The sequence below is a fragment of the Scyliorhinus torazame genome, chromosome 16 (assembly GCF_047496885.1).
Source record: "Scyliorhinus torazame isolate Kashiwa2021f chromosome 16, sScyTor2.1, whole genome shotgun sequence".
Lineage (NCBI taxonomy): Eukaryota > Metazoa > Chordata > Chondrichthyes > Carcharhiniformes > Scyliorhinidae > Scyliorhinus > Scyliorhinus torazame.
Window position 1 is genome coordinate 26,200,615 of NC_092722.1, and position 24,893 is coordinate 26,225,507.

General features: G+C 44.4%; 1 protein-coding gene across 7 annotated transcripts in view; it reads right to left on the reverse strand.

The window, feature by feature from the left end:
* kcnab2a (potassium voltage-gated channel subfamily A regulatory beta subunit 2a) overlaps positions 1 to 24,620 on the reverse strand; it is a 341,966-nt gene extending 317,346 nt beyond the window's left edge. For 5 of the 7 annotated variants that reach the window (XM_072478111.1, XM_072478110.1, XM_072478107.1 and 2 more), the window contains exons 1-2: positions 24,507 to 24,620; positions 11,077 to 11,147 (exon numbers count right to left, since the gene is read on the reverse strand). The gene's annotated coding sequence lies outside the window, so the exon portion shown is untranslated. The remainder of the gene's footprint in view (positions 1 to 11,076; positions 11,148 to 24,506) is intronic. The other 2 variants (XM_072478108.1, XM_072478104.1) reach the window with 1 other exon arrangement.
* Positions 24,621 to 24,893: the final 273 nt, after the last annotated feature.

A 24,893-nucleotide genomic window follows, 5' to 3' on the forward strand; every position in this document is an offset into this window, starting at 1 on the left:
ATTGGACTCTAAAACGAAGAGGGTGGCGATTTTGGTCAATAAGGCGGGTGGCGTTCGGGGTGGGAAATATAGTGACGGACTCTGGGGGAAGTACGTTATGGTAAGTGGGAAACTGGAGGGGATGCCGGTGGTGTTGATAAACATCTATGCCCAGAACTGGGACAATGTTCAATTTATCAGGCGAGTGCTGGGGGAGGACGCTGACCTGGACTTTCATCGGTCTATTATAAGGGGGGGTTCCTGGATCCGAGACCTGACCGGTCGAGCTCGAGTAGGGTGTCGGCAACAGCTAAGGAGCTTTGGGGGTTCATGGATCACATGGGGGGGGGGGGGTGGATCTGTGGAGATTTGGGAGGCTGAGGGCAAAATAATTTTTATTTCACTCCCATGTGCACAAGGTGTACTCCTGAATAGATTTCTTCGTGTTGGATAAGATGTTGTTGGTAGGGGTGGTGGATGTCGAGTATTCGGCGATAGTGGTGTCAGAATCTGCCCCACACTGGGTGGATTTACGAGTGAACAAAGAGGGGACTCAGCACCCGCAATGGTGGCTGGATGTGGGACTGTTGCGGGAGAAAGAGCTGTACGAGTGGGTGAGGAAGGCCATCCGGGGATATGTAGAGATTAATGACATGGGGGAGATTTCGTCAGGTACAGTCTGGGAGGCACTGAAGGCTGTGGTCAGGGGGAGTTTATTTCGATTTGGGCACATAGGGAGTAGGCAGAGCGGGCGGAGATAGAAATACTAGTGGAATAAATCCTGCAGGTGGACAGGAGATATATAGAGGCCCCGGCGGAAGGGCTGCTAAAGGAATGGCACAGGTTGCAAATGGAATTCGGGCTGTTATCTACGGGTAAGGCGGTAGGGCAATTGAGAAGGGCAGTGTAAGCATATGGGGAGAAAGCAAGCAGGATGTTAGCGCACCAGTTGAAGAAGCAAGAGGCAGCGAGAGATATTGGGAAAGTTAAGGACACAGGTGGGAATACGGTCCGAGACCTGACGAGGGTGAATGGGGTGTTTAGGGACTTTTATAGTAAATTGTATAAATCGGAATCCCCAGCCGGGGAAAAGGAGATGAGGTGGTTTCTGGGAGGATTGGAGTTTCTGAAGGTTGAAGAGGAGCTGGTGGAGGGCCTGGGGACCCCAATTGGGCTGATAGAAGTAGTAGAGGAGCTGGAGGCGATGCAATCAGGTAAGGCCCCGGGACCGGTCGGGAACCCGGTGGCAAGTTCTCAGGGGTGTTGGGACTGCTGTTGATAAGGGCCTTCAATGAAGCAAAGGTGTTGGGAGTGCTCCCGGCGACGTTGTCACAGGCTCCGATCTCCCTCATTTTAAAGCGAGATAAGGACCCGGAAAGCAGTGTGTCATACAGACCAATTTCCCTGTTAAATATAGATGCCAAACTATTGGCCAGGAGGATCAAAGGCTGCGTCCCTGGGGTAATAGGGGAGGACCAGCCGGGGTTAGTTAGGGGGAAGCAATTGGCGACCAACATTAGGTTACTTAATGTGATCATGATGCCTTCAGAGGGGTGTGAGGTTGAGGTGGTGGTGGCCATGGACCGAAGGCCATTGGTCGGGTGGAGTGGGAATGCTTCTGGGAGGTCCTGGGGCAGTTCGGGTTTGGGCAGAGCTTTGTGGACTGGGTCCAGTTGCTATACCAGGCAACTGTTCCTATTACAGCCGTTTTCTTTTTCGGTCCTTTGCTCCTTTTTGAACACAAACCCACATCTTAATGCCACCAGACCATACTTCTGACCTTGGCATGCTACTTACAGACAAATCTGAAACATTATTTCATCCTTCAATATAATGATGTGCTGCAGTCCAGTCTCATGCTTCCTGGACTCCAGCCTGATCAGATCTATCACTTTCTGGATTTTAACATTCATTTGTCCAGATGTAGTCTCTGATTTCAGCAGTCCAGCACTAGTAACTCAACACTCTCACTGGGGCATTAATGTATTGTAAACAACATTTTGCCCATACCACTCTTGTCCCCAATATCTGTAAAGAGTCTTCCAGACTTGAAATGTTAGCTCCCTTCTCTCTCCACAGATGCTATCAGACCTGCTGAGTTTGTCCAGTATTTGCGGTTTTGGTTTCTGATTTCAGCATCTGCAGTAATTTGCTTTTGACTATGAAAATTTACCTTGTGCACTAACCTTTTGTGGCATCTTATTGAATGTATTTTTGAAATCCAAATATAATGCATCTACTAGTTCCCCATTATCACCCTATTTGTTACTTCCTCAAAGAACGCGAATAAATTACTCAAACAGCATTTCCCGTTTACAAAACCAGGTTTTTTAGAATTCACAGTATAGAAGGAGGCCATTCGGCCCATCGGGTCTGCAATGGCCCTTGGAAAGAGAACCCTAATCAAGTCCACACCCCACCCCCGTAACCCAGTAACCCCACCTGTAGGTTGACTCTACCTGATTGAATTGTGACTTTCTAAATGTCTTGCCGTTACCTCCTTAGTAATGGATTTAAGCATTTCCGAATGCCAGATGTTAGGTTAACTGGTCTGTAGTTTCTTGCTTTCTGTCTCATTCCTTTCTTGAACAGAGGTGTTACATTTATGAGTTTCCAATCCGCTGAACCTTTTCCAGAATCTGGGGAATTTTGGAAGATTACAACCAATGTATCTAATATCTTTGTATTTCTGACCCTAAGATGCAAACCAATGGGACTTGTTGGTCTTTAGTCCCAATAATTTTGCCAAAACCTTTTTGTTTTGTGATCATTGGTTTAGGTTTTTCTCTCCTTATTCCCTCTCGATTTTCAGCTGTTCTTGGGATGCTTTATGTGACTGCCACAGTAATGGCTGAGACAAAATGGGGGTGGCACGATAGCTAGCACTGCCGCCTCACAGCAGCATGGACTGGTTAAATTCTGACCTTGGATGACTGTGTGGAGTTTGCACTTTCTCCCCGTGTCTGCATGGATTTCTTCCCAGTGCTTCGGTTTCCTCCCATGTCAAAAGAAGTGCAGGATAGTTGGGTTGTGGGGGTGAGATCCATGTAGACATGGGGAGAATGTGCAAACTCCACATGGACAATGACCCGGGGCCGGAATCGAACTCGGGTCCTCGGCGCTGTGAAACAGCAGTGCTAACCTCTGCACCACCATGCCACCCCAAACTGCATTCTTTCTAAACTACAAGCTTAAACTTCTCCCCCATTTCTTTTGCACCTAGAATTAGTCCTGCCCTGAAGTTCTACAATTATTTAACCAAAAGGTTTGTGGCAGATTTTTTACATCATTAGCACTACTGAATATCTATCTATCAAAAATAATAATAAAAACAATGTGAAAAGCAACTATTGTTTTCTGCAAACATTCATTTACAGAACTCTGGCTTATAATTCAATATTGTGTGTCTTAAATTACTTCAAACTGCCCAGCTGATTGAAAAAATGCTGCAGGGTAGGAATACACGTTTCTCTATCCATTGCGTAATTTCCTAAAGTCGTGCAGCTCGAGAGCTATTCTCCAGCTGATTTTAATTTGCAATCCTTGCTGTTTGTGAACAAACCGCTCTGGGATTTTCCCCTGGCAATGATATTTCCAGAACAATGTAGCATGAAAATGATAAGTCAACTTCAGGTTATTCACACTAGTAAATATTTGACATTCTATTTCAAACAAAAGTCAATCAGAATTTTCTAAAAGCTATATTTTATTCTGTAAAAAAGGAAACACTGCAAGAAAACAGAATTGCTCAAGACTTTCCTTCCCTTTTAAGTTACAGCAGTTAGAAATGAAGGAATAATAGCTGAGTACTCGATCTGACACTAAAGTCAGTACAGAACAGTTTCCTTTGAACTATAATTGATCATAAGTATACTAAATTTAACAGAAATCACATTATTCAGAATTCCACATAACACATGATAAGCTGTTAAACAAATTTTTCTTGGTGTGGAGTGAGACGCCATGAGCAATGGCCACGAGTGTTTCCACTGCTGTCCTTTGATCAGGCCCCTGAAGTTTGTGTGAGCTTAAAGTTTGATGATTGTTAGTCCAACTGGATAATTTAAGGAGGAATCCTGGCTTCTTTAAACTGTCTGAATCTTTTTAAAAATCATAAGACTTGAGTTTTAGTCTTGATATATATTTTTGAAACTACTGAAGTCAGTCAAACTCCGGAAAGTCTAGCAGAAGATAATATTCCATTGAAGGAATCATTTAAAGCCAATGTGGCGTACACTGCATCAGGATTGAAAGGAGATGAAGCCCACTCACCTTCTTCGATAGCTGCAATCTACAGAGCGATCGTATGATTGGTGTTCTGAGTGTCTGGTTTCTTTATGCGTGTACTGTACTGCATGTGAAGAACTGCGCAGAACCCCATTTCAGTTTGAGCTCAGTCGCTGAGGTTAATTGTGTAATGTAAATAACGGTGCTGCTTGGAGTTTACACAATTGGCGTATCTTCCAATTCGGAGAGTTGCTCGCTCGATGCTTTTGTACACAGGTTATAGTTAACCGGCGATGAGGTGTTGAGTGATGTCTCCCTGGCACGATTGAGGTTTTAATCATACTTTTAGAGGTGTTGTGGAACATTAGAAGCATGGAGACAGAGCCCAGAATAGGTGCCCAGAATGTGCAGGTTAGGTGGATTGACCATGCTAAATTGCCCTTGGTGTCCAAAAAAAGGTTAGGAGGGGTTATTGGGTTATGGGGATAGGGTGGAAGCGAGGGCTTAAGTGGGTCGGTGCAGACTCGATTGGCCGAATGGCCTCCTTCTGCACTGTATGTTCTATGTCTATGTCTAAACAACCCTTTCCGAACATAACAAATTGCATTTTCTTTCAGAAGGTATCAAAATAATCAATAATTTCACAAGTCCCAATTTTGGCTAATGCAGTCAGTCTTGGCAAATCAGAATTAAGCTCTGTTACACATACTAATTTTTCCCCCATCAAATCTAACACATTTAAACCAAATCCTAATATATAACCTGCACATATCAGAAAACCATTCACCAAATTCGCAGTCAGCAGGTTCATTGCAAAAATCTTGCCAAAACTGACAAACAAGTAGTTGCGTTTGTTGACCCACTAGTAAAATCAGTGATTAAAAAAAATAATAGATTCTCCAATTGCAGCGCAAACATGAAAAGGAGCCATTCGAAAAAAGGACCAAGAACAGTGTTTGACGTTTAGTTCTTATAAAAATATATTTTCAAAACAGTTCGAGAGAGGAATTTTAAAAAGATCTCATGACAATTTGCAATGAATCTTAAAAAAATATTTGCGGGGTGGCACGGTGGGACAGCGTTTAGCACTGCTGCCTCACGGAGCTGAGGACCTGGGTTCGATCCCGGCCCCAGGTCACTGTCTGTGTGGAGTTTCCACATTCTCCCCTTGTCTGCGTGGGTCTTGCCCCCACAAACCAATATGTGCGTGGTAGGTGGACTGGTCACGCTAAATTGCCCCTTAATTGGAAAACATTTAAAACATATTTGCAACAAGCAAGTTGAATCATTTAGAAACTGCTCTCATTTCAGAGCATTTTGCTGACCTGAACCCGCACTTGATATGCAGAAGTGTCTCTGTATGATCTGATATACAATTCTATATGCAAGTCGGTACCAATTTTCCCTCCTACTTTTAAAGATTCACACCTCTCGCATACCTCTCTATGTCTATATGCAACATGTACTCCGCTGCAGAGAGATAAAGGCAGGCAGCCAATTCTCAGGCCTTCTTTGAGGTCCTTTTGTTACTAGTCTCTGGAAGGTGCTCAAGCATAATGTGTTACCTCCTCCTCAATTTGTCTTCTTCTGAAAAAGGTTATGACTTTAACTCCAAGAGCCAACAGATCAGGAATTTGCATGTAGAATTATGCAAAAATGCATCTTAGCACTCCATGGTGGTGTGAGTGGTATTACATAGTCATGCAGCTTTAGAGCACAGAAAGAGGCCCTCCGGCCTATTGGGTCTGCACCGGACAGAAAGCACCTATCTACCCTAATCCCATTTTCCAGCACTTGGTCTATAGCCTTGTATGCTATGACATTTCAAGCGCTCATCTAAATGCTTCCTTGGATGAAAGATGTTGATCCATTTCAAAGCCTAGCTATGCCATTACATTTAAAGAAACCACAGAATTATTTACTTTGTTAATGATTTAGAACAATTCGCCAAAAGAAAATTCTAGTGTTCACTCCACCTTAAAACAGTCAGGGGCAGCACAGTGGCAAGGCGCCGAGGTCCCAGGTTCAGCCCCAACCTCGGGTTACTTTCTGTGTGGAGTTTGCACATTCTTCCAGTGTCTGCGTGGGTTTCACCCTCACAACCCAAAAAAGATGTGCAGGCTAGGTGGATTGGCCATGTTAAATTGCCCCTTAATTGGAAAAAAAATAATTGGGTACTCCAGGCATACAATATAATGGTCATTGACATCTCTCCAAGAGGCCAATTGTTATCTGAGAGTTTAAGTAATAACTATCAGATAGTCTACTTGATGTGTGTGGCATCACGGCAGAGTCACGCACATGTACCTTACTGCAGAACACCATGCACCACAATTAGCAGGATGAACCACGATGACGCTAGGTTATTTTGTCAGCCTGGAGACACAAACGTCAACTACAGAATATGAACCATTACAAGTCGAATCAGCTAGGTCTGAATGCTTAGGAATTAACCTTCCTGTCTGCACGTCCCAGTCCAACACGTCAAGGTGCATTTACCCATTGGGAAGTCTTTGTTGACAATTTAACTAGCTTATATTGATTAGAGAGGAGAATAGGCAATAAATGCACCACATATGCCAACTAAATTTTGAAAAAAAGCTGCACTGTTATAGGCATCACCTTTGGGATAAGATGATTTGGGATGAAACTTTGTCTGCTCATGTGGGTATAATTGCCATGGTACTGTACGAAAAGAGCAAAGTAGATCACCAGAGTCTCCTGAAGTGATTATATGTTTATGATCTGCAAACTACAGCAAAAGCACAACATGTAAATAGTTAATCCTTTCCTGAGATTTGGGTTCGGTGCGAACAGCTCTAAAGACAGTGAATAAAAAAAGAAATTCTGATCCACAAAGATTAGTTACATGGACATGAACCAAATCTATGCCAAACAGACCACATTAATGGCATTAATCCATTGACAATAAAAGAGAGACCAGCAAAATCCCAGGGCATCAATCGTTCAATTGCTCAATCTTCAGCCATATTTATTCAAGGACTCTCAAGTCCATTCTCTTCAATCCAGTAATTGATCTGAAATGCTTCCACAATCTTCAATCAATAATAATTATCCTTTCTCTCATAAAATACATTAGTACTGAAAGTCACTTACTACTTTCACATACTTTCTTCTGGAGAAACTTTCCTCTCCCTCCTGAAGTAGATGGTTTACTGGGGTAGAATGCACTTTCCTGAAAATATCCTACCCAAAGCAACATGTGAACATTGAATACCTAATTGCATTAACACTAGGCTATACGACTGTGAAAAGCCTAACAGCTGAATTTCATCGGGCGGCACCTTGGAACAGTGGTTAGCACTGCTGCATCACAGCACCAGGGACCCGGGTTCCATTCCAGCCCTAGATGATTGTCTGTGTGGAGTTTGTATTTCTTCCAGTGCCTGCGTGGGTTTCCTCTGGGTGCTCCAGTTTCCTCCCACAGTCAAAAGATGTGCAGGTTAGGTGCATCTGCCATGCTAAATTGCCCATTAACGTCCAAAGATGTGCAGGTTAGTTTGGGTTACGGGGATAGAGTGAGGAAGCAGGCCTAGTTAGGGTGCTCTTTCAGAGAGTCAGTGCAGATTTGATGGGCCAAATGGCCTCCTTCTGTACTGTAGGGAGTCTATGATTCTATGGACATGAGCATCAGAATAACACATTGCACATTACAAGGTATAATTGCAGTGACCTTATAAAGCAGTGTATCCTCTGACCAATCATGAGCAATATTATGGAAGGTCTACCATTATTCAAATATTGTTTGTAACCTGATACGCTCGACAAATTCCCCTAGTTCTCCTCATGGTCAGTTCTGGAATCGATGCCATGGGCAGTCCCCATATTTACTATCAGTAACATTTCTTTTTGGTAAATAGAAATGGAATGAGGAAAATGTTGTTGTGGCTTCTTTAGAGCTGATCCTCCCATGCCTCCCCACCCAAGACGGCAAGACAGGCAAACAGCTCTGCAATGATACTCCGCAATCAACCATGGGAAATGCATAAAGGTGACCTAGTGTGATGTTAATTTTTTTAAATTCCAATTCCTTTTTTTCCCCAATTAAGGGGCAATTTAGTGTGGCCAAACCACCTACCCTGCACATCTTTTGGGTAGTAGGGTGAGACCCACGCAGACATGGGGAGAATATGCAAACTCCACACAGACAGTAACTCGGGGCCGGAATCGAACCCGGGTTCTCGGCGCTGTGAAGTAGCAGTGCTAACCACTGCACCACAGTGCCGCCTGTGTGATGTTATTTTAGAGTCGTCAATAAATATGGCTGAACACTGAAGTTTGTTTCATTTGTGATGTACATGTTCTATATCTTATGATGAGTAAAGTGAGGAAAGCTACATAATCACAACCCAATTTATGAAATGGAGTATAGAGATAATCCTTTTTTTAAAATCCCTTTCTTTCTTTAAGCTGGTAGGAACACAGGCAGCCTGCTCCCTGATCCTTATGTACAACTGATTTTGAGTTACCAGCATGTGTTGTGCAAGAGCAGTCTACAGTAATGCAATATCTTATATTCCTCTTTGTGGGAAGTATATCATAACTGCTCACTGTTTCTCTACTATGGTGTCACTAAGATATGGAATCTGCATCATGGATAACAAATCATTCTATCATTCTGTACCACCCAAATTTGTGTCTGAAATACGATTAACATGATCAGAGATTCTCCCCAGAATTTAAAGCCACAGGCAAGAATTAGATTTGACTACTCCAGTGTGGCATGTTGGCAACGGTTAGCACTGCAGCCTCAGTGCGCCAGGGACCCAGGTTCAATTCCGGCCTTGGGTTAGTGTCTGTGTGGAGTTTCCTCTGGTGCTCCGGTTTCCTCCCAGTCCAAAGTCCTCGGTGTAGGGATTCCAAGATGATTCATGGCTAAAAGACCTCCAAGATGGGGACTAGAGTTGAAATACCAGTTTAGCCCATGATGCCATCTTGGCAAAGTAGTTGAGCTTGCACTAGGAGTACCTGTTCAAAGGATCATTATGGTTCGATTGCAATTTAAAGTGCCTGCTCATGCTCAGTAATGGTAGGGCAGCACGGTAGCACAAGTGGCTAGCACTGTGGCTTCACAGCACCAGGGTCCCAGGTTTGATTCCCCGCTGGGTTACTGTCGGTGTGGAGTCTGCACGTTCTCCCCGTGTCTGCGTGGGTTTCCTCCGGGTGCTCCAGTTTCCTCCCACAGTCCAAAGATGTGCAGGTTAGGTGGAGTGGCCATGCTAAATTGCCCTTAGTGTCCAAAAATGTTAGGAGGGGTTATTGAGTTTCGGAGATAGGGTGAAGTGAGGGCTTAATTGAGTTGGTGCAGACTCGATGGGCCGAATGGGCTCCTTCTGCACTGTATGTTCTATATCTATAACTATATCTAAAAATGCTGCATTACATTTTGGTAGATAATACTTGACCCAACACTCTCTCCTGACGGCAACCAGTTAACCGGGAGCAAACAAATAGTTGCTGATGCTTTTGAGTGCTACTTGAGAAAACCATCTTTTACTTTTCACCTGAAGATTGAAGAGGACTTCTGAAATACATCGATACTGAGCCACTTATCTAGAAGTCATAGAATCCCTACAGTGCAGAAGGAGACCATTTGGCCCATTGAGTCTGCTCCGACCCTCTGAAAGAGCACCCTACCCAGCCCACTCCCCCACCCTATCCCTGTAACCCCACCTAACTTGCACATTCATGAACACTAAGGGGCAATTTAGCATGGCCAATTCACCTAACCTGTACATCTCTGGAGGAAACTGGAGCACCTGGAGGAAACCGATACAGAGACAAGGTGAATGTGCAAATTCCACACAGTCATCCGAGGCCGGAATTGAATCCAGGTCTATGGTGCTGTGAGGCAGCCATGCTAACCGTTGTGCCACTGTGCGCCACACTTCAACGCTATCAACACATATTTTGAAAATTCTCTGGAGGACCTCAACTAAAAAGAGTGCTGTACTATACTACCTTTTAAGAGTCACCAGGGGAAAGGAACTGCTTGATCATGGATATTTTTCTGGGGATCTCCTTTTGTCTGCAGGAGGAAAGGGAGAAGGACAGGAAGCAGGCATAAAAAAATAGCTGCTGCAAATGGGGTGGAGGGGATGAGCTTCTCCCTCTCTGTGTCCTGTGGGTATAGGACATACCTTCTCCTCTGGACCTGCAGTGCCACGTCAGAGAACATGTGAGCCCTCTCACTTGGTCCCTGAGCCACCATGAAACCTGCATTGTTATCAGCAGGGGCACTTTACACCTTCAGTGGAGGTGGTTCATGAAGCTGATATATCCAGTTCAACTAAAATACATCTAATTAGCCCTTGAATGTTAATTCTGCAGGCGCTTTAGCAGCTCCAGGCAATTTAAAACTATGGTAATCAACAACCGGACTTTCAAGCAGGCATGTCAGCATATAGTGCCTGTTTTCACTCTTTTGCCAGAGTAACCTCTTTAGTGTTACGATCACTAGCTTTACTTGGATACAAATCCTGCAATATGTTTCTAGAGAAAATTATACTTAAACTAATGTGCTTTCATATTCTGCAATATGCTTGTTGTGTCACACTATTAAATCATGACTGTAAAATGATCCCACCTCAATGACAGACCTAATTGCTACTCCACCCTACCACCATACAAATCTGTTCTCTAAACACAATCTCAGTTTAGAAAGTCAAAAAACAATTTAACGTTCTGAATATTTTTCATAGTTGATACAAGTAAAGTGTAATACATTTAATGCATCCACTTGTACAGTTCATTGAAATCCTAGTGACAATACTGTTATTCCTAAAGACCAGCTCTATTGATAAAATGAATACAGTACTATTAATTATGTAAACTAAATGCAGCACTTACAGTGCAGTGTGAGCTTGCGTTGAGTTCTCAAAATGCTGATGCTGCCTTCCTTCCTGTACACAGTATTATTTCTAAATTAAAAGAAAACTTATTTTATTCCAATTGTTAAAGTACATATTAACAATCTTTGTTCTTTCCCATGTCTCAGTAAGATCATTCCATGCATAATTGAACCATAGGGACAAAAGAGTCCCATATTAAATCCTATTTTGTGCTGGGTTTCACAACATGAAAGAACTGTTACCAGAGACTGGATCTTAGAATAAGGATCAAACCAGGGTTTCTATTCTTGATCTTGCTCTTTCGGTATTTATTGGCTCTTAAGTACCCATTATTGAACAATAGACAAATAAAAGATCTGGTTTGATTGCATTGAACCCACAACCAGGGCATTCCTTGTTGGACTCACTTTCAAAACTCACATAATGGCTATTTCGATAAGGCAGAAACCTTTTCACAGCACTTTGAAGGGATAAAATCAACGGAAACAATCTAATTAAAGTCTAAATAACTGGGCATCCCCAATGACACAGGATATTTATCCAATGAGTAGTCACGCAGATCTGGAAAGTGTTTGTTCACGGAGGAGCTATTGGCATCCTTAAGCAGAGGTTGGAACAGTTTACTGTACCTTTTCAGCTACTGTAACACAAAAGCAACCAGGGATCCTGTTCCTGGGCCTTACCCAGTGATTCCACTGACCAATAGGTATCTTTTATATTAATACAAACGTTATTCTTAACACAGGATTAAATGCAGTATCGTAGAAAATAGCTTATAATTAACAGTTAAACAGTTCTTAACTATAAACGGAAACACTAACCTCTAACTGATATCTTCTCTATCTCCAATTAAGCAAAGCCCACCTTTGGTCAAAAGCCACTGATAAATAAAGTTAGCAAACACAAGAATATTTGCTGTACACTTGAATAGAGATTTAGTGGAAATATTGCTTGGGAGACAAATCCTTTCATATACCTGCTGCAAGTCTTGCTGTTTTGGGAGACTACTGCTTAACCTGACAGTCTTTGGCAAAAGCTCTTGCTCAGCTTCAAGCCCCTCAAAAAACTAAAAGTTAAACTGCCTGCTACAGACCTGGCATCTCTATCACATTTAACTGGGTTTGACCATCTAACTAAGATAACCACAACCCCTCAATTATCAAAACCCCAGGGAACCTTCTTTCTATAAAACAAAATTGCATCAGCCCGATATAGATAAACAATATACATGGTTGGAATGAATGATCATCACAATTTTACAACATCTTAATTGCCCCCTTTTTCAGACAGAGTCTGCCTGTATGTTATACCAGGATTTTAAAAAAATATTACTGCAACTTATATACCTTAACCCAGGCATTACTGCAACAGATACATATATATATATATATATAATACAATCGACATTCATCACGCAGAAATCACATTACAATAACAACATTTTTTTCATTTTCTACTTTTCCATCTGTCTTTTGATTCATGTAAATATATCTAGTCCACTCTTTCTCTGGCTTGTTTTGATTATTATTGGCATTTGAATAACAGCACTATGGCTCTTAGGATATTGCATTTTGACTAAATTTTAAAAATAACTTTTCTTGTTACAGTTGATGAAACCCAGAAATAATCAATCAGTTCAGAAATAGGGAGAAAACAATTAAATTAGCTGTGCTTTAAAAATACAACAATTCCAAAATTAGTCAGGAAAACAAAATTTCCACATTACAGAATGCTACAGCACAAGTTTATGCCAAAGGTCCATACTGTTGAATGACTAATCTCAGCCACATAAGCGATGAAACAAAACGTACAGATGGGGGGGGAGGGGGGGGGGGGGGAACACCCTAAGATACCCTTCATGCACCTCCCAAATGCTAATTAATTGACAAAAAGATGAAGAGAATTGCTTTCTTATGCTCATAGCAGGAGCATGCAATGTTTTTCAATTTTCAAATGCCTATTGGATCAGTTGCAAGAGATTCAACAATACAAGGTGTTCAGAAAGGTGTTTATCTTTTGCTAGGACTTCCAATTCTATTACTGAATCCTGTTAATAATAAAGTATCAAAAACCTCAGGCAAAGTGGCTTAATAAAACTGCATACAGTTTAACATGCATCAGGAGTTATTCTGCAAGATACGACAGTTTTAAGGCTTGATTTGTTGTATTAGTAAAGGAAATAAAACATTTAATTTAAAATCCACTTGCCTCAATACAAGTCTGTGGGGATAAAAAATAGACTTTGCAGTTTCAGCACTCACAGCAACAAGTATCCCTTACTCGCCCACACAATTGAAAAAAATGTTCTGCTACGATTGCAACATCAGTACAGTAATATAATTTTTCAAATCCAAAAAATTGGATACATTAAACCAGTGTTTTTCAAACATTTGGTCCCCAGGACCCACTTTTACCAACTGGCCAACCATCGGGACCCATGCCAGCTGACCTTCGCTTATCTTTAAAGCAACAGGTTCACAGGAGGAGAGGGCAATGCTCAAAGTTCAGTCGGTTTCTTTGTGCTGTCTTCATCTTTGTGAGAACGGAAAATCCAACCTCGCACATATAGGTTGTTGTGAAGGGCAAAAGCAACAAATGCTTGTTTTACTCCACACTGGAAACGCCGCAGAGATGACACTCCAGAATGCTGACAGCCTCATGGACTTGTGACATGTTTTTAATGTGCTGTCACAGGTGAGGGGCAGAAATTCAGTCTCTCCATTTGGAGTCATCTGAAAGTTAATAATTGACTCTGGGATCTCAAACTCAAAAAACATTTCACCCACCTCTTCCCTTTCAAAATCTGAAACTTGTCCTCTGGAAAGTAGCAACAAAAACGGTTGATCAGCACAACCAGATGCAACTGAATAAAGCTCGCCAGTCTGCTAACAGAGTTTTGTTCGATGTGTCATAGCAGTATGGGGAACATGTAGTAGTTTTGGCTTTGCACACACATTTGACAAACTTTCACTGACTTTTGGAAAGCATATTTTCTTCACAGCAATCATCATCCTTCCCTTGTAATTTGAGGTACAGTTCATTTAGAATTGAAAAGACATTGTTAGCATCTAATTCTCATTTGCCAGTACTTCACTGCATATAACACACATGGCTTTCCATCCTGATTTGCATTGGCACAATTAACAAAGCCATACATCATATTTATACTGCTTTGATCCTGATTTCAGTTTCTTCTTAGTAGGCTGTTCACCAGAGGCCATGGAGCTCTGTATATAGCTCACGCTAGCATTGCCTTGTTCTGCCGTGGACTCTCCAGAGCAGCTCACACTACCACTGTTTTTTCCTGCCATGAATTCTCCTGAGCAGCTCTCTCCAGCAGATTCAGTTGGGAGATCCTGGCCTGTTGGTGCCTCTGGCCCTTTCTTCATTATAAAAGGATCCATCTTCAGTTCTTCACAGTCCTGTTGCCTTGCTTGCTCGCAGCTAGGAAAGGAGCAATCTTTCCGCCATGATTTTGCGCCTAAAGCACGGATATACAGGGCACGTGACGTCAGTGTACATGCTGGGCGCATGACCAGCTCTCTGCCACCATTTCTGTCAGGAAGACTGCATCAGTTGCATTTAAAAGTCGGTGACGGCCGGTATTCTTAAAAGCCAGTCATGGCCATTGGGCACTTCTCTCGTGATTGGGAACACCATGACTGATCATTCCATAACCCTTCCGACACCTGCCCGTGGCTTGAAAAACCCTGTTCTAGGCATCACTCCTGATGGCCTAGCTCTTACTTTAAGAATATGTGCTCTTGATCTAGATTCCACCAGAGGAAACAGTTTATCTCCATCTATCCTATCCAATCCTTTAATCATCTTAGAAGACCTCAATTTGATCACCAGTCAATCTACTAAACTCAAGTAAATACAAGTATTATTAAATGCAACATGTCCTCATAATATAATCCATCATCCCCATTGTCATTCTGTTGAATCTGCACCGTACCTGTTCCAAGGCCAATATATTCTTCCTGAAGTATGATGTTCAGAATGTAGTACATCAGATGAGGTCTGACCAGAGCTTATAAATTGAAACATAATTTTTCTACCCCTTTGTATTGCTGCCATATTGAGGTAAAAACCATCATCCCATTATTTGCATTTATATAGCACCTTTCACAGCTTTAGGATGTCTCAAAGCACTTGCAGTCAATAAAATACTCCCAAAGTGTAGTCACAGTTGTAATGTAGAAAACTCGTGTTGCCTGCCCCTCAGAGGCATAATAAAGCTACCAACATTAACTGCCCAGAAACAATTCACTCTCTCCATTTAGAAAATATCTGCTCTGAGAGCGGCATTTGGCGCAGTGGTTAGCACTGGGGCTGCGGCGCTGAGGACCCTGGTTCGAATCCCGGCTCTGGGTCACTGTCCGTGTGGAGTTTGCACATTCTCCCCATGTCTGCGTGGGTTCACCCCCACAACCCAAAGATGTACAGGTTAGGTGGATTGGCCACGCTAAATTGCCCTTAATTGTAAAAAAATAAAAATAATTGGGTACTCTAAATTTATTTTAAAAAATAAATTATCTGCTCTGCATTCCATATTTCTCTACAACTGACATTGGGAAAATAGGAGTGTGGAAAATTAAACCTACATCACTCTAATGTAGCCAGAGATGGGAACCTCTTTATGGTAATACATCTATACTGTTAAAGAAATGCAACATATTAACACCTTAGAGGTAATCTTTTGGCTGCAAGGTCATTCAGCTATTCCTAAAACAAAGCTCAAATTAGGCTACAGGACACAAGACAGCAGAAATACGGGTGAATTGTGAGACCTGGACCAGAATAAAAGGTTCACACAAACATGAATGCTTATAGTACGTACTTTGTACTGTTTTGGCCTCCACATGTAGCAAAGTAGATGGAGATGCTGGAGTACTGGCACTGAAGATAACAAAAGTGACAAGCAGTCTAAGAGTCTTAATTATCAAGCTGTATATATTTAAGAGACTAACATGAAGCATGACGGAGGTTTTTGGAGATGGTTACAGGTAGGTTGGATCATTCAAGATAAATAAGGATAGTTGGGCTAGTTGGCATGTATTTATTGTCCATAGACAAAGAGTTAAATTAGATCCCAAGAAGTTGGGCAGAGTCACTGAGAAACATACGATGCAATGGGTTCATCCTTTGAAAGTGAATTCAACATGTTTCCTATAGAAAACAACATTTTTAGTTAAAGAAAATGAATCGCTAAATATCTGGAACTATGAACTGCTGCAGTCTCCTGCAATTTTTTTGTTCGATTGCCGGAGGAAATCAAGTGAGAAATTTCCAGAGCTTTTCCTGAATTGTTCAGTTTTTTCTTACATTCCCAGTATACTGCATAGCTAGAGAGTGAGTCAATGGTGTACAATTAGCACCATGTTCTAATTGCACATGTTTGATGGCCTTTTATTGCCTTTTTCTATGTTGTCCAGAGGCACCTCAACATAGTGGTATACAAAAAGTCCTGCAAAAGAAACTGGCCGGCATGGAGTTATGTTGTTTGATAATAGAAAGCACTGTACCTCTTATGGAGCAGTGAGAAATGAAGGGTGCTAAAAAAAAGCCTGGAGAATCCAGCCTCAAAAGTAAGCAAGCCTCAAGATGCTTGTTCTAAAACAATGTGAGGAATGAAATCATAAAACTGGTTGATTTTAACTATGTAATATGGAAAACACGGCTAGAGTTGAGATGTGCAGTACCGGTGTCATGGGAAGAACTGGATGTTTTACTATCAGAAATTACATCATATAAACGGATGTTAGTGGCAATTGTTTACTGAATTCCACTTCGGTGCATGGAGAGAAGGACTAGAAGTGTTCGTAAGGGCAGAAACAAAAAAATAGAGAAGGCTTGGGCTGTAGCTGCATAGAAGACAGCATGACGGAGGTTTGGACCTCTGGCTTGTCGACCCAGCAGTCTATGGAGCAGCTGATGCAAGTCCTTCAGGAAGGCTTTGCTGCACAGAAACGGGACTGCTCGGATCCGATAAAAGAGTTGATTGAGTGGTTGGAGCATAGATTGGACGCCCAGGTTCGGGCGATCTAGGAGGTGGAGAAGGTGCTGGCTGAGCAGGAGGAACATCAGACTGCGGTGGAGCGGGAGGTGGGGATGCTGATGGACCAGCAGAAGAAGCTCCTGGAGAAGGTGGAGGACCTAAAAAATAGGTCCCGCCGGCAGAACCTAAGAATCGTCGGGCTCCCGGAGGGGTCCGAAGGAACGGACGCTGGGGCATACATCACAGACATGTTTGTGAAGCTGCTGGGGGATGGTACATTCTCCCAGCCCTTGGAGGTGGATAGGGCTCACAGAGCACTCGCGAGGAAGCCGCGAATGGGAGACCCCCCCCCCCGAGGGCAATGGTGGTGAGATTCCACAGGTTCTCGGATAAGGAGCAAATTCTACAGTGGGCCAAGCAGACATGGGAGCTGTAAATGGGACAATAGCATCCTGCGGGTTTACCAGGACCCGAGTGTAGAGGTAGACAGGAGAAGAACAGGCTTCAACCAGATCAGGTCGATCCTTTTTAAGAAAAAGGTGAAGTTTGGACTGTTATACCTGGCCCCTCTCTGGGTCACGCATGAGGATCAGCACTTCTACTTCGAGTCGCCTGAGGATGCGTTGGACTTTGCAAAAAAGAAAGGGCTGGTGATGGATTGAGAACTTTTGAACTTGGCTGCAACGTTCATGCTTTGGTTTTTCTTATTGTTTCTATGTTTTTGTAAAAAGCTTCCCGTTTTGCATTTCATGGAAGATGTTTGTGATGCCGTTTGCATTGATTTGGAACCAGCGGTAGAGCTGAGTGAGTTAAGGTTTTCATTTGCAGTGTTGGGGGATGGAGGGGTGCTTGTTTTGATCTTGGTGTTTTTCTGTTGGGCAATTGTGTGGGGATTGTTTGATGTTGGAGTTTGTTTGTATGAGCGGGGGGGCGGATAGGTGGGAGACTATCTGGCGCCGGGGATGGGGGCCACCAAGCTAGCTGGGCGAGCTAGCCCTCGGAAGCACAGTGGGGGGCGTGCATATGTTATATGCTTGGTTTAGTAAAGGGGTTGGGTTACAGGGTGTTGTTACTTTGGGGGGGGAAAAGAGATGTTCTGCTGACGAGGGAGGGACTTGGGCTGAGGGACAGAGAGGAGGTTGGGGGCGGGGGCTGCCTGTGGATGGACCGGTGGAGGTGCGGAGCACGGGCTGGAGGTGGGCCTAAAAAAGGGGATGGCTGATCGGCGGAGAGGGGGGCAATGAGGCTACAAGGCTGATCACCTGGAATGTTCGAGGGTTAAATGGGCCGGTCAAAAGGGCACGTGTGTTTGCGCATCTTAAGGGATTGAAGGCGGATGTGGTAATGTTGCAGGAGATTCACCTTAGAGTTACGGACCAGGTTAGACTGAGGAAAGGCTGGGTCAGTCAGGTCTTTCACACAGGACTAGATTCAAAGACTAGTTACCATGGAGATTTGGGCAGCCGAGGGTGAAGTAGTTCTCCTTCTACTCACACGTGTATAAAAAGTGTATTCCCGGATTGATTTCTTTATTTTGAGCAGGGTCTTGCTGGCTGGGGTGGTGAACACGGGGTACTCGGCGATTACAATCTCAGACCATGCTCCGCACTGGGTTGACCTGCAGGTTAGTAAAGACAGTAACCAGTGCCCGCACTGGAGGTTGGATGTGGGACTTTTGGCGGATGAAGGGGTGTGCGAGCAGCTGAGGAAATTTATTCAGAGCTACCTGCAGGTGAATGACACGGGGGAAATTTCGGCAGCGGTGGTGTGGGAAGCACTAAGGCGGTGGTCAGGGGGGGAGCTGATCTCCATCCGGGCCCATAGGGAGAAGGTGGACAGGGCGGAGATGGACCGACTGGTAAAGGAGTTACTACAGATTGATAGGAGGTATGCGGAGACCCCAGAGGCAGGGTTTTTAAGGAAACGGCGGAGGTTACAGACGGAGTTTAGCTTGCTGACCACAGGGAGGATGGTGGAGCAGCTGAGAAAGGCGATGGGGCGATCTATGAACATGGAGAGAAGACCAGCAGAATGCTTGCACAGCAGCTGAGGAAGAGGGAGGCAGCTAGGGAAAGTAAAGGACGGAGATGGGAACCTGGTTGGTAATTCAGTAGGGGTGAATAAGGCGTTTAGGGATTTCTACAGCAGACTGTACAGGTCGGAACCCCCTACGGCGCCAGAGGGGATGAGGCATTTCTTGGAGGGGCTGAGGCATTTCTTGGAGGGGCTGAATTTCCCAAAGGTGGACGGAGAGCGGGTAGAAGGGCTGGGGGTCCCAATCGGGCTGGAAGAGATAGTGGAGGGCTTGAAGGCCATGCAGGCGGGTAAGGCCCCGGGTCCGGACGGGTACCCAGTGGAGTTTTATAAAAAGTTCTCGGGGATACTGGGGCCGGTGTTGTTGAGGATGTTCAATGAGGCAAGGGAAAGAGGGGTGTTGCCCGCGACCATGTCACCGGCAACGATTTTGCTGATTCTTAAGCGGGACAAGAACCCAGAGCTGTGTGGGTCCTACAGGCCGATCTCCCTGTTGAATGTAGATGCCAAGTTGCTGGCCAAAATCTTGTCCTCCAGGATCGAGGATTGTGTTCTGGACATTATTGGGGAGAACCAGATGGGGTTTGTTAAGGGCAGGCAGTTGGTGGCCAATGTAAGAAGGCTTTTAAGTGTGATCATGATGCCCACGGGAGGTAGAGAGGTGGAGGTAGTGATCGCAATGGATGCAGAAAAGGCAGAAAAGGGGGGGGTGGAGCACAGGGTTTCGCTCTATGCGGATGACCCGCTTCTGTATGTTTCGGACCCAATAGAGGGGATGGAAGAAATCACGAGGACTCTAGGGGAAATTTGGCCGGTTTCCAGGGTATAAGCTTAATATGGGAAAGAGTGAGATGTTTGTGGTCCAGGCGAGTGGACAGGGGAGGCGACTGGGAGAGCTGCCGTTTGGGTTAGTATAGGGAAGCTTTAGGTACCTAGGCATCCAAGTGGCGCGGGAATGGGAACGGCTGCATAAATTGAATCTGGCCCGGCTGGTGGACCAAATGAAGGACGACTTTCGGAGATGGGACGCTCTTCCGTTGTCTCTGGCTGGGAAGGCGCAAACGGTGAAGATGACGGTCCTCCCGAGATTCCTATTTGTATTTCAGTGTCTCCCCATCTTTATTCTGCGGTCCTTTTTTAAGCGGGTCAACAGTGATCACAGGCTTCGTCTGGGTGGGCAAAACCCCGCGAGTAAGGAAGGTAATGCTTGAGCGGAGTCGGGGAGAGGGTGGGCTGACGCTGCCAAATTTCAACAACTATTACTGGACGGCTAATATAGCATGATCAGGAAGAGAGTGGTGGGGGAGGGGGGAGGCATGGGTGCATATGGAGGCGGCTTCATGTAAGGGCACCAGTTTGGGGGCGTTGGTAACTGCGCCCCTGCTGTTCACGCGGGCACGGTACTCCACCAGCCCTGTGGTGGTGGCGGCCCTGAGAGTCTGGGGCCAGTGGAGGCGGCATGTGGGAGCAGTGGGAGAATCAGTCTGGGCCCCAATCTGTGATAATCACCGGTTTGCCCCGGGGAGTATGGACAGGGGGGGTTCCGGTTATAGCAGAGTGGGGATTGAGAGGATGGGGGATACGTTCATAGAGGGGAGCTTTCCGAGTATGGAGGGCGATGGAGGAAAAGTTTGGTTGGCGAGGGGAAACAAATTCAGGTATCTGCAGGACTTCCTGCGTAAACAGGTGTCAACCGTCCCGCTCCTACCGCTAAGGGGGATTCAGGACAGGGTAGTTTCCAGAGCGTGGGTAGTAGAAGGGAGCGTCTCGGACATTTATAAGGAGCTTATGGGGTCGGAAGAGACGCGGACCGAGGAGCTGAAGCGCAAGTGAGAGGAGGAGCTGGGAGGTGAGATAGAGGATGGTCGATGGGCAGATGCGTTGAGTAGAGTCAACGCGTCAGCAACATGTGCCAGGCTCAGCCTGATACAATTTACGGTTGTTCACCGGGTTCACATGACAGTGGCCCGGATGAGCAGATTCTTTGGGGTGGAGGACAGGTGCGCAAAATGTGCGGGAGGACCGGCGAACCATGTCCACATGTTCTGGACAAGCCCAAAGCTTTGGGGATTTTGGCAGGGGTTTGCGGACGTCATGTCCACGGTGTTAAAAACAAGAGAGGCGCTGAGTCCAGAGGTGCCGATTTTCGGGGTGTCAGAAGACCCGGGAATCCAGTAGGAGAAAGAGGCAGATGTTCTGGCCTTTGCTTCCCTGGTAGCCCTGAGACGGATACTATTAGCATTGAGTGACTCAAAGCCCCCGAAGTCGGAGACCTGGCTATCGGACATGGCTAGCTTTCTCGGTTTGGAGAAAATCAAGTTCGCCTTGCAAGGGTCACTGTTAGGGTTCACCCAGAGGTGGCAACCGTTCGTCGACTTCTTTGCGGGAAATTAATCGTCAGCAGACCGGGGGGAGTAGTTTAGATTAGAGTAGGGGGTCAATATGGGTGGGACCTGTACAAGAGGTAAATGGCTTTTGCACTATGTTTATGGTTTCATGTATATTGTTTATTTTGTTGTCACTAAACCAAAATTACCTCAATAAAATGTTTATTAAAAAAAAAAAATTACACATATGAGAAACATCTTCAGTTAGCAAAACTTTCTGAACTGGAGCAGCAGTTGTGGACATTAGAAGCTAGTGAACTTCTGAAACGCACATTTCAGAAAGTAGACAATCTGCAGGCAGAACTGTGAAATAAAGTGGGTGATCATCCATCAAAGTGCAAAGAGATAGAGGTCAATGATTACTTGGAGGTCAACGATTACGTAAATATGATACATAAATTTATCACCAAAGGAACAGGTTTGGAGATCCTTTAGAAGAGATAGATATAGTAATCGCTCAAAGCAGTAGTGGAAGCAAATAAATGTTTGAAAAAGCACCATTTAAAAGGGTCTGGGAAAGGCAGGGAAATTTGCAGTGGTTTGTACTGGACTAACAACCACAGCTCATGATTTTAAGATATACCATGGCACTTTGTGAAATTGAATCAATAAATCTAGCATCAGGAAACTGTTATGAAAGTTGTTGGATTGTTATAAGAACCTCAACTGATACATTAACATCCTCTGGGAAAGGAATCTATCACTTCTACCCTGTCTGGCCCACATCTGACTTCAGTTTCAAGCTATGTGGTTGACTGTTAATGCTCTCAAGGCAATTAGGGATGGGCAATAAAAGCAGCCATGCCAACATCATCTGCATCACCAGAACCACTAAAGTATATGATCTTTGAGAGAGCATTCAAACGCTTTAATGGGCCAAATAATTACCTTTGGTGCTGTAAGATTATATGATTCTATGTCAAAATCGTATAATCTGATATTAGCTGATCAGTTTTTTTTTTAAATGTGGGAACCTCCAAAAGATTTATTAGTCAATAGGTAAATGCTATATAGCAGCCTCTCGTAGCCAAGTTTTGTAAAACTGCTATGAACTCATAACGCAATGGAAATATTTTACTGGTCCAATTACAACACGAGAAAAAGAATTAGAGTCCCTTTCAGGGAAGAATATGAAGAGGCCAGTCGCAACAAATTGCATTCAGACAGTATCCCAAAAGTAGAAGAACATCTTTGAGTACAGGAGAAAGCAGACACCATGGTATAAAGTTGACACTCTTCCGCCATTCCATAAGCAAAATGGTTACCCTTCATGTGTAGGCCTAAATTTTGAGTATCGGCAAGTAATTCCTCCACAGAACACGTCACAGTTGTCTCTCATCCTGTACCCACTAAGTGCCCATATGTCCACTTCCATCACAATCATTGGACAGAGACAGCAACAGGAATGCCTGGCCAATTTTTCTTTTCCCAGCCCAATGGTTCTGAAACCAGCTCCAGCACTGGTGCTATTGCAAAGTAAACATTGTTCTTACAACCTTGTTGGGATGTACAGCCTCAGTTATTCTGACCTTAACCAATTGATCCACAGGAAACATCTTTATTTTACTTTTAAATCCACCCATTCTAACTTCACGTCAATTACCTGCTACATGATTCAGAGTTGAGGGACCACCCAAAGTATTTTCTTAAATAAATTTAGAGTACCCAATTCATTTTTTCCAATTAAGGAGTAATTTAGCGTGGCCAATCCACCTACCCTGCACATCTTTGGGTTGTGGGGACGAAACCCACGCAAACATGGGGAGAATGTGCAAACTCAACACGGACAGTGACCCAGAGCCGGGATCGAACCTGGGACCTCAGCGCCGTGAGGCAGCAGTGCTAACCACTATGCCACCGTGCTGCCCTGGGACCACCCAAAGTATGATTGTGGAAGAGTCCCGGGATACACCACATCAACCTGCCCACTAAGATCTTTACTCCACTCACCACTTCAGGAGGCCACTGAATGGATAACCAACAACATAAAATACAGGGCAATCTCAGCAGGTCTGACAGCATCTGTGGTTTTGTGTCTGGATGACCCTTTGTCAAAGCTGGATAGCCAAATTAGACATTCCAATAGAAGTAGTGCAAAAGTAGTAACATGCTTACCAAAATTAGAAGAACATTTTGCAAACACATGAATAAGCAATAAGCCATCTGTAAAAAATCCTACCTGTACACATCTATCAACACCAAAATTCCCAATTTTATCTGTAAAATTAATTTGCAATCCCAGATTGGGAAAGAATGCGAAGTAACAAATAAGCAACTCAGTAAAGATACTAATCCACTTCAGATCTTTCTTAACTGTCAAGGTCCTGGTCTGTCTCGTACATTGTTGCCCTTGAGATTTCTCAATCATGAGAAAGTATTTTTCACTCCATTTACAAAAATCTTTAAAATTGATATTTGGCTGTTTGAAGTGTCCCTGACTAGAACGCAGCTTTTAGTCCATTTTTGAAAAAACCAAGGCTCGTTTAAAATTAAAAGCGTGTTTAATTTGTTTGAAAAGCACTGAATTTGGAATGTAGTCACTCACTGCCCATGGGGATGGACTTCCATCAGAGTCCAACAACTCCACATCTTCGTTAAAGATTATATATCCTTCTGCGCTGCTTTAACCCGATTATCTCCCGAATAAATTATAAAATCAAGGCAAGAAGATAATGCATGTCATGCTTGAGATGAAGATTGGCTCACCGATGCGTACCACAATGCTCTCTTAGCACTGGCATCGGGGTTCTGTCAGTTTTAACAGCATTTTGACAGCCAATTGCTAGTTCCAGCATAAAATGACAGGATGTTTAAATTTAATTGCGCTTGATTTCCTCTCCGATAAAGCGACGCCTGGGTTATTCCTCGCCGCTGCTAAAAAAAAATCATTCCCACCCCGAGTTCTGTCATCTCTTAAATTTAATTGTACTTTCATTTACGGTTCCAGCGGCTACACGAGGCTAGCTGGGTTGTTTTATAATTCATTGCACGACAGCCGGCACCCACCTCCGGCGCTCGCGCTTTCTCCCCTTGTTTTTGCCGCCTCGCCGCGCGCTCGCCACCCTGCAACCGAACCTGCTGCTCGCCTCCCTCCTCTCCACACACACCTCCCGCCACCCAGCCCCGCTTCTAGGAAGTCCCGCCTCCACTCCACAGCCATTGGCTCGTTTCCGCTTGGCGGAAAGACGGCCACGCTCGCCGATTGGAGCGGAGGTGTTGTCCGTTAAACCCCTGGCGCGACGGCGCATTGTCCCGCCCGGCGGGGGGAGTTGGGTGCCGCGCGCGCGCGAGACGGGGGGGGGGGGGTTCGCGCGCGACCAACGTTTTCTCTCCAGTACAAACAGGTGGCGGGTTAACCACCCGCGCAGCCGCCACTCCCTCACCCATGCGTTC